Genomic DNA, 9,169 nt, shown 5'->3' with positions numbered 1-9,169 from the left:
CCAAATGTAATAATTTTTTTTTCTTTTTTCTTTTTTTTTGGTGGAACCAGGGATTGAACTCAGGCCCTTGCGCTTGCCAGGCAAGTGCTTACTCCACTGAGCCATCTCCCCAGCCTCCTGTAATAATCTTTTCATTTTATATCTAGTGTAAGATATAAGGTCTAGGGCCAGCCAGATAACTCAGTGGAGTAAAGTGCCTGCTTAGGCAGGTGCAGGGACCAAGATTTATCCCCAGCACCACATGCCTTTTTTAGCCCTGTCCCTAGGGTGCACTGAGGCAGTGACTGAAACTGTGCATTGTGGCATGTACCTGTAATCCCAGCACTTGAGAGGCTGAAAACAGGAGGATCACTACAAGTCCCATCTGTATAGTGGGACCCTGTAGACCCTGTACTAAATATGTAAAAAGAGATAGATATAACATTGTTTCAAATCATAATAACATTTCCCTGTAGTTTCCTATAAGATTTGATTTTTTGTCTCTAACTTCAAGATTATTAATCCATCTAGCTGGACATGGTGGCACATTTCTATAATCCCAGCACTCAGGAAGGGTGAGGCAGAAAGACTGCAAGTTCAAGTCTAGTATGGACAGTTCAGTGACTTGGGAAGACTCTGTCTCAAAAACAAAAGTGTGTGGGGATGGGGTGAGGGTGGAGCTCTGTGCAAAGGCCTGGGATTCAATCCCCAGTACCTCACCCAGATTATTAATCTATCTGAAATTTATTTCTATATATGATGATTTTAATATGGAAGAACCATTATGATATAAGATATTTATTGAAGATTCTACCATTTTCACTGACATATATAATACCACTTCTGTCAGTTTTTCATTTTTTGTAGATAATTTTGTGATTGGTTATTTCATAAATATTTATTATGAGAGCAGAATAGAGTGGGATTAAAACTGCACTTGGTGAAGATATGTCACCTGGTTTATCTGAGAGATGGAAATGTTTGATATTTTGAGGATTGCTTAGTGCCCTGGCTTTTGTTTATACTTAAGAAAAATTATCAAGTGGGTTTGTTTTTATTCACACTATTATGGTCTCTTTGAATAACTTTATCTGAGCTTGCTATTCTGAGATAACACAGACTGGCTGAACAACCAGTAACTGAGCAGTATGGAACTTGTAAAGTAGTTTGGAAAGAACTGAAATGTTTATTTCATTTTTACACTATGAGTGCAAATAGTCTCTGTCTCAGTTACTTTTCTCTCATTGCTGGGACAAAATGCCCAACACTCAAAATTAAGGAAGGAAAGTTTTATTTAGTGCACAATTAGTGGAGGTTTCAGTCCGTAATCAGCTGGCTCCAAGGCAGAGTGGCACATGGAAGAGGGCAGCAGCTCATGGCAGCAGAAAACAGCAAAGTGCAAAGAGAGGAGTAGCAGCCGCAGCAGCTATCGGCCTCTTTCCCTTCTTTGCATTTGTATGCAGATTATCTGACCCAGAGTGGGTGTAGCACTCACACCCATAATCCGAGCATTGAATCACGAATTAATCACTAACTCTAGAAGCCTGATCCAGTGACTGCATGAGGCTTTGAGGGGACACCTCGACACAAACCATAACAGTCTCTCTGTTCAGTTAGGCCATTTTACATGTTGCCCACTGATTTTAATGATTTTTTTAAATAAGAGTTTTGAATTTAGTATATCTGAGGGCTGTCCTACCTCTTAAAGATTCCCTGATATCTTTTTTCTCCTTCTTAGTTAATGAGGTAGTATTTTTGTGCCTTTTATTGATTTATTGAATTTATTTTTTGGCGGGGCTGAGATTGAACCCAGTGACTCATCCATGTTAGGTAAGTGCTCTGTCTCTGAGCTGCACTCCCAGATCCGCTACACATTTTATTTTGCTAGTATATGTTGGTACTGCACAATTTTTCCATTCCTTGCTTGGAGCTGGTACAGGTACTCAACCCATCTTAATCCCTTTCTTCATCCTCTACCTCCCTTCTCTCCACCTCCACCCAACTCTTGGTTATTGCCTCTTAATACCAGGCCCCAACATGAGCCGGTGGGTACTCACACTCACTATGTTTAAGTCATTCTACTTTCTTAGGCCTTCTTAGGCTTTGTTCACTAGTTCCATAGAAAGCATCTCATATATTTCTAATACTGTGGGGTTTAATACATGCCACTAGAGTTGTAGATTTGCCGTAAAGTACCACTTCGGGGCTAATGAGCAAAAGAAATACTATCAGGTTCAAGTCAGATCATGTTGCTGGTTGGAGATCTCTAATCACACCTGAAGGACCTGGGAATCTTTTTCTTAGATCATTCCCACATTAAAAAGAAGGGTCCATGATTAACATGCAAGAATAAGAATGTATTGATAACCATGCTTTTATGATCAAGTTATAAAAGTGTCCATATTCTGCTAGCTAGAATCCAGTTACACAGTCCTAATCTTTCTTCAAGAAACAAAAATAGGGGCTGGGGAGATGGCTCAGTGGAATAATCACTTCCCTGGCAAGCGTAAGGGCCTGAGTTCAATCCCCGGCTCCGAAAAAAAAAAAGAAAAAGAAACCAAAATGTATGTTTCTAATGTAGGAACTTAGCATATTTTAAGTCTTCATTAAGTACAGTGATTATTTGCTGCTTTTTTAAGTTTTAGATTGACCCTAAAAACACATTTCAAACGGTTAACATAATAAACAGTTCCACAAAAAAAAAACTTTTCACTTCCTTTGTTTAAAAGTACACATGGAAAAAACCCTAAATGCTTACAGTGCACCTAGAGCTTTTTTTATAACAATCTTTTGTTTGTTTGTTTCTTTTGGATTCTTTTAAGTATATATTATTCTCATTTAGTGCCCTCCTTAGACAGAACCTCATTACTGCTTCATTTTTGTAATAACATTTCATTTAGATATTTTTCATATATTGGCCTGCTAAAATAGAATATAGCATCTTTCATATGGTAGAAACCAACAAGGAAACTCTCCTCTAACTCCCTTTTTACACTTTATGGGAAGCAGCAGGGGGAAATGCATTTATAGGTCATTTCTAGGCAGATCATGAAGCTAATGACCAACCTTTTTCTACCTATACACTAGAAATGGATGTCATGGCCTTCCGAGGAGAAAAGTCACCATTCTTCACTTAGCTGTATCCATACATTGCATTTCTATATTTTTGCTTGTATTGTACAAAATTCACATAATAAACAATGTTGTGATGTAAAAAAAATAAGCATCATTGGATGACTTCGTTTTTATTGTTGATCTTGAGTGCCTCTCTTAATGCTGTACTATATTTCTTTATGTGCTTTAAAATTTAGGGTTTCCAATTTATTTCGCTGTGCATGTGTGCATGCACACATGTGTGTTTGTGTTTGCCCTGGTGCTCAGGCTCAAACTCAAGGCCTTGAGCCCTGCCAAGCACCTGCTCTTGCTCTACCATTGAGCCACATCCACAGCTCCCGCCAGCTCCTATTAAATTTCCTTCCCTATCCTCCACCATCTGGCTGCTGTGTGGCTGTTTCTACTCAGCCCCTTGGACCTCCAGCCCAAGCAGGCTTCCCAGTGGGGCTTAGGTCCCTGGCCTGTGATAATGTTAGGGATATTCAGATGGTTGTTTGGTGTTTCTGCCAGTTGTTTTCCATCTGATAACCCAGGGGTTCAAGCCAGTGGGCGGCACATCCAGTTCCTGGTTCTGAGACCGCAGAATTAGTCTTCTCCTTCCTTGGGTGTCCTACTTTTTGTAAGTTGTAGCTTAAGAAATCATCTAGGGGAGTTAAAACAAATTTGAGCTGCTTCCATATTGAAGCACTCCATGCCACCCTATTTGGAGCAGCTTTAATCTCTTTACCCCACAGGCAACAAATTACTAACTGCTGCTGGCTGCCTCAGAACCTGGAATCCAGAAACTCTTCTGCTTTGATCCATGTGGGGCAGGGAAGTTCCAGTCCACTGGGGCATTTGCCTTCCTTTTCAAGGCTAACTGTATCTTTCATTTTCCTCTGTCTCTGTGATGAAATTTTCTTACGCAGGAGCAGATAGAACTGGTAAGGTTGGAAGTGAACACTCTCAACATTCTCAAATGCTCTAAAATTTGGCTTCTACCCATCACACCCCTCCCAAAGGACTATCATAATGACAATCAAGTTCATGTGAGTAAATCCAATGTGTATATTTTTATCTTCATATAATTTAATTTATTAGTAGTGAACACACTTGATCCATCACTTCCTGTTTCTTGAATGCTTCTCTTTACTTTCATTTTTACATCACTGGGTTTTCTTCCCATTCTTCCTGTTACTGCTCCCAGCAATTATTTGGACATGTAATAGGAATCTTGCTTCTTTTTCTTTTGAGAGAAGTTCTTTTTAAAAATTTGTATGTATTTTGTACAGGGTCTCACTATGCAGCTCGGATCCATAGTGATCCTTCTGTGTTCAGCCTCCCCGTTGCTGGGATTACAGTTATGTGCTACCACGCTTGGTCTTGATGCCAGCTCAGTGCACCTGGGACAGGGCTGGCATGGCATGTGGTGCTGGGGATTGAACCTGGGTGTCTGCACTTGCCAAGTAGTTTAGACCACTGAACTACCTCTTGAGACAAGTTCTTTCAGTGTAATTTGGGCTGGTCTTTAACTCACTGTGTAGCTGAGGCTAGCCTCAAACTCATGGCAATCCTCTTGCCTCAGCCTGCTGATTTCTGGGATTACAGTCATGTGCCACCACTCCTGGCTAGGAATCTTAAGTTTGTAACTTCTCTGTTTTTGAGTCCCTTTTAAAATAATTTGGTGGGGGGCTGGTGAGATGGCTCAGTGGTCTAAAGCACCTACTTAGAACAAGCTTAGCAAAGCACAGGGACCGCGGTTCGATCCCCCAGCACCACATGCCAGCTAGCCCCGCCCCCTGGTGGGCTGAGCTGGCCACACACACACACACACACACACACAAATAAATAAACTTTAAAAAAAATAAAATAAAATAATTTGGTGGTTCAAATCCAGATTTACAGTAGGATTTACATTTTTCTACATTAACATTTTAGTCTTAATTTGTTAATTTTTTTTTTTTTTTTTTTGCAGAACCAGGGGTTGAACTCAGGCCCCTGTGCTTGCCAGGCAAGTGCTTATTCTACTGAGCCACCTCCCTGGCCCCAATTTGTTAATATTTGCATCAATCATGTAGCAACACATTTATTGGATCAATTCTAAGTTTTATCAGTTTACTATAAATCATTATTTATTTTATAACTCATGATTCTTGATTTGTTTATTCCATTTCACTGGAATCTTTCTCTTTTTTTTGGAGACTGATATCTGGGTCGCAGTTGGTGAGTAGCTAGGTTGTACTTGATGCAGTTGTTATTTCTAACTGTACTACTTTAGCCCCCATGTTATAATCAGTTTTTCTTCCTTGTATAATATCATTGAGATTGTATGTGGCCATAATGATCACTATAGTCCAGTTAAAAAGAACTGGGTGCTGAGTCAAATAAATGGTAACGTTTCATCCTTAGTAAGTTGGGAAGGTGGGCTCATGGGCTAGACATAAAGACCAAGAATCACCTACATGTAGAAGATACCCTGGAGAAGGATTTTTTTTTTTTTGGTAGCTCAGGCTGTGTTGTGGGCAGGTTTGGTGCGGTTTGTGGAGCTGGGGATTGAACTGCCATCTCTGTGCCTGACTGAGTTTGCCCGAGCAAGAGCCTTAAACAACTGAGCTAACCAGGAATCCCCTAGAAGACATCCTGGAGAAAAAGACATTTCCTAAGAAAGCCTCACTACTAGTGTTAAAGTTATCTACCATATGAAATCAGCAAGCATCCACACAGAAAACATAAAGTAAAACTAAAACAAAACCAGAAATGACCAGCCAAATATCTCAGCAGATTAAAGCACCTGCAAGCAGGCACAGGAGCTGGGGATTCAATCCCTGGGCCTGCTGTGCCAGCCCCTCCCAGCCCTTCAGGGCATGCTGAGGCAGGGATTGAGACTGGGCATGGTGGCATGTGCCTGTAATCCTAGCTCTTGGTAGACTGTAAACAGGTGGATCACTAAGAGTCTGATCTAGTAGTGAGACTCTGAACACCCTGTAGATCCATCCCTAAAAAATACAAAAAAAAAAAGAAAGAAAGAAGGAAAGAAAGAAAGAAAGAAAAGAAAGAAAAAGAAAAAAAAGAAAAGAAAGAAAAGAGAAAAAAAAATGACAAGATTTAGAAGCAGAATGCAATCTGAGACCCATATCCCACCCAGAACAAGTCCAGAGCACAATGTCATAGAGGAAATTAGAAGCCAAGCACTAGAACTTTCTGAAGTAATAGCAATAGGAGTGAAAAAAATAAGTGGAAAAAGTGATAGAAAAAATAATCTCTCAAGTGTAAAAATTAACAATGATCAAAATGAAAGGCATTAGAACAGACACAGATTTTTTAAAAAAGAACTGTTTAGGAAAATTATGGAAAACATGAATGCCCAATACAGGGAAGACATGGAATCCATGAAGTGGACTCAAACAGAAATCCAAGAGTTTAAAATTTCCATTGAGAGCATATGTAACAGATTGAACAAAAACAAGGATAGAATATCAGATCTAGAAGACAGGATTGTGGCTAGTGACCATGAAATGACGATGCCTTAAAAATAGCAAGAGACCATGAAAAAATCAATCCAAAAATCAATCAAGATGAAGCAAAGAAGAGAAACATATAATTGGAGTCAGTGAGAAAGCTGGAGACAGTGTAAATGTCACAAAAACTTCTTCACAGAAATAATGGCAGAAAACTTCCCAAACATGGATGAAGAATTTGATATACAAATAAATGAAGCCTGTAGAACTCCAAACAACCATGACAAAAATAAGCCTACACCAAGTCATATAATAAGATTCCAGAAATCCAGCGCAGAAACAAAATAGTAAAAGAGTTAGAGGAAAGAAAAAAATCACTTGTAAAGGAAAGCCCATCACGATCACAGCAGAGTTCTCAACAGAAACCCTCAAATCAAGATCTTGGAGTAAAATATTTCAAGCCATAAAAGAAAGCAGCCACCAACCCAGACTGATGTACCCCACAAAACTATCTTTCAAACTCAATGGAGAAATAAGATACTTTTATGACAAAGAACAACTGAAGAAATTCATGACCACTAAAGCAGCTCTTCAGAGTTCTCTGAAGGATATACTAGAAAGAGAAAACTAGGACCACAAGCACAAGAACACCAATAGAAAGAAGCCACCAGGAAGGGCAAATAATTAAACTGTGGAGAAAGATAAGGAACCAACAACAGAAAATAATATGAAAAGGATAAGCCAATATATCTTGGTTATAACCATCAATATAAATGGTCTCAATTCATGAGTCAAAAGAAACAGACTGGCAGAACAGATCAAGAAGCAAGATCCAGAGGGCCACCCAGATAGCTCAGTGGATTAAAGCATCTGCTTAGGCAGAGTGCGGTGGCCGGGGTTCAATCCTGGGTGTGCCAAGCCAGCCCTGCCCCCAGGGCATGCTGAGATGGTGACTGAGACTGAACATGGTGGTGCACGCCTGTAATCCAAGAGTTTGGGAGGCTGAAAACAGGAGAATCACTAAGAGTCTGATCTATGTAGTGAGACCCTGCAGACCCTGTAGATCCTGTACTAAATACATTAAAAAAAAAATAAAAAAAAGAAAGATCCAACAATATGCTGCATTCAAGAAACACATTTAACTCGAAAAAATTCATAGACTGAAATTCAAAGGATGGAAAACAATACTCCATGAGTCAGGAGCCCAGAAAAAGGCAGATGTAGCTATTCTATTTGCAGACAATGTGAACTTCAAGCCAAGACTGATCAAAAGAGACAAAGAAGGTCACCACATACTTGTTAAGGGAAGACTTTAAGAAGAGATAGCAATCATGAATATATAGGTGCTGAATACTGCTGTAGTCAACTACATAAAACAAATATTAATAGACATGAAAAATTAAGTAAGCACTAACACAACTGTAATGGGGAACCTTAATACCCACTTTCACAATTAGATCAAGTAGACAAAAAGAAAATCAACACAGAAATATCAGAATTAAAACAAACCTGTGAACAAATGGACTTAGTAGATGTCTATAGAGCATTCCACCCCACAACATCAGAATACATGTTCTTCTTAGCTGTATGTCAGTCATCCTCCAAAATAGACCACATATTGGCCCATACAACATGGATAAGTAAATGCAGAGGAATTGAAATTATTCCATACATATTTTCTGACCATAATGCAATGAAATTGGCAATCAACAGCAAAAGAAGACACAAAACTGTGGCAGATGTCAGCAAGTGGACCGGGCCCTTGAGCCTGCAGGAGGTAGATGAGCAGCCCGAGAACCCACTTGCGGGTCGCTTACGGCGGGTTGGAGGTGGACCAGCTGGGAAAAGTGCTGACGCCCACCCAGGTTAAGAACAGACCCACCAGCATTTCTTGGGATGGTCAGGATCCAGATAAACTCTACACCCTGGTTCTGATGGACCCGGATGCTCCCAGCCGGCAGAATCCCAAGTTCAGGGAGTGGCACCATTTTCTGGTGGTCAACATGAAGGGCAATGATATCAGCAGTGGCACCATGCTCTCCAACTATGAGGGCTCCGGGCCTCCCAGTGACACAGGCCTGCACCACTATGTGTGGTTGGTCTACAAGCAGGACAAACCGCTCAAGTGCGACGAGCCCATCCTCAGCAACCGGTCTGGAGACCACCGCTGCAAGTTCAAGGTGGCGGCTTTCCGCAAGAAGTACCATCTCGGGGCCCCGGTAGCGGGCACATGTTACCAGGCCGAGTGGGACTACTATGTGCCCAAACTGTACGAGCAGCTGTCAGGGAAGTAGGGGCGACTCCAAGGCCCTGTTATCCTGGAGACCCCAAGCAGTGTTCTCGAGTTCCATTCAGTGATGCATGTAGGTTTCTCCTTTGTCTCACTCCTGAGACCTGAGCTGTCCCTAGTGGTGTAGAGTGACTTTTCCTGCCGCCTGTCCTTTTGGGTTCTAGAGAGTCATACATCCCAGTTTTTGTCCTGGCCAAATTTGAGCTCTGTTTTGGGGGGATATTTTGGTACCGTGGTGGGATCATATTGTTAATAAAAGTATAGCAGTCCACAGTTTAAGGAGGAAAAAAAACCAGATGAAAAGACCAGGTATACAGAAAGAGAGCAGATTATCAAAGAATCTGTAAGG

At 40.7% G+C, this 9,169-nt stretch overlaps 1 pseudogene; it reads left to right on the top strand.

The window, feature by feature from the left end:
* Nucleotides 1-4,104: 4,104 nt before the first annotated feature.
* Nucleotides 4,105-8,824, top strand: LOC101564226 (annotated as a pseudogene).
* The last annotated feature ends 345 nt before the right edge of the window (nt 8,825-9,169 follow it).

This window comes from Octodon degus, unplaced genomic scaffold (assembly GCF_000260255.1).
Source record: "Octodon degus isolate 3935 unplaced genomic scaffold, OctDeg1.0 scaffold00001, whole genome shotgun sequence".
In the NCBI taxonomy this organism is placed as follows: Eukaryota; Metazoa; Chordata; class Mammalia; order Rodentia; family Octodontidae; genus Octodon; species Octodon degus.
This window is presented reverse-complemented; position numbering and strand designations above follow the sequence as displayed.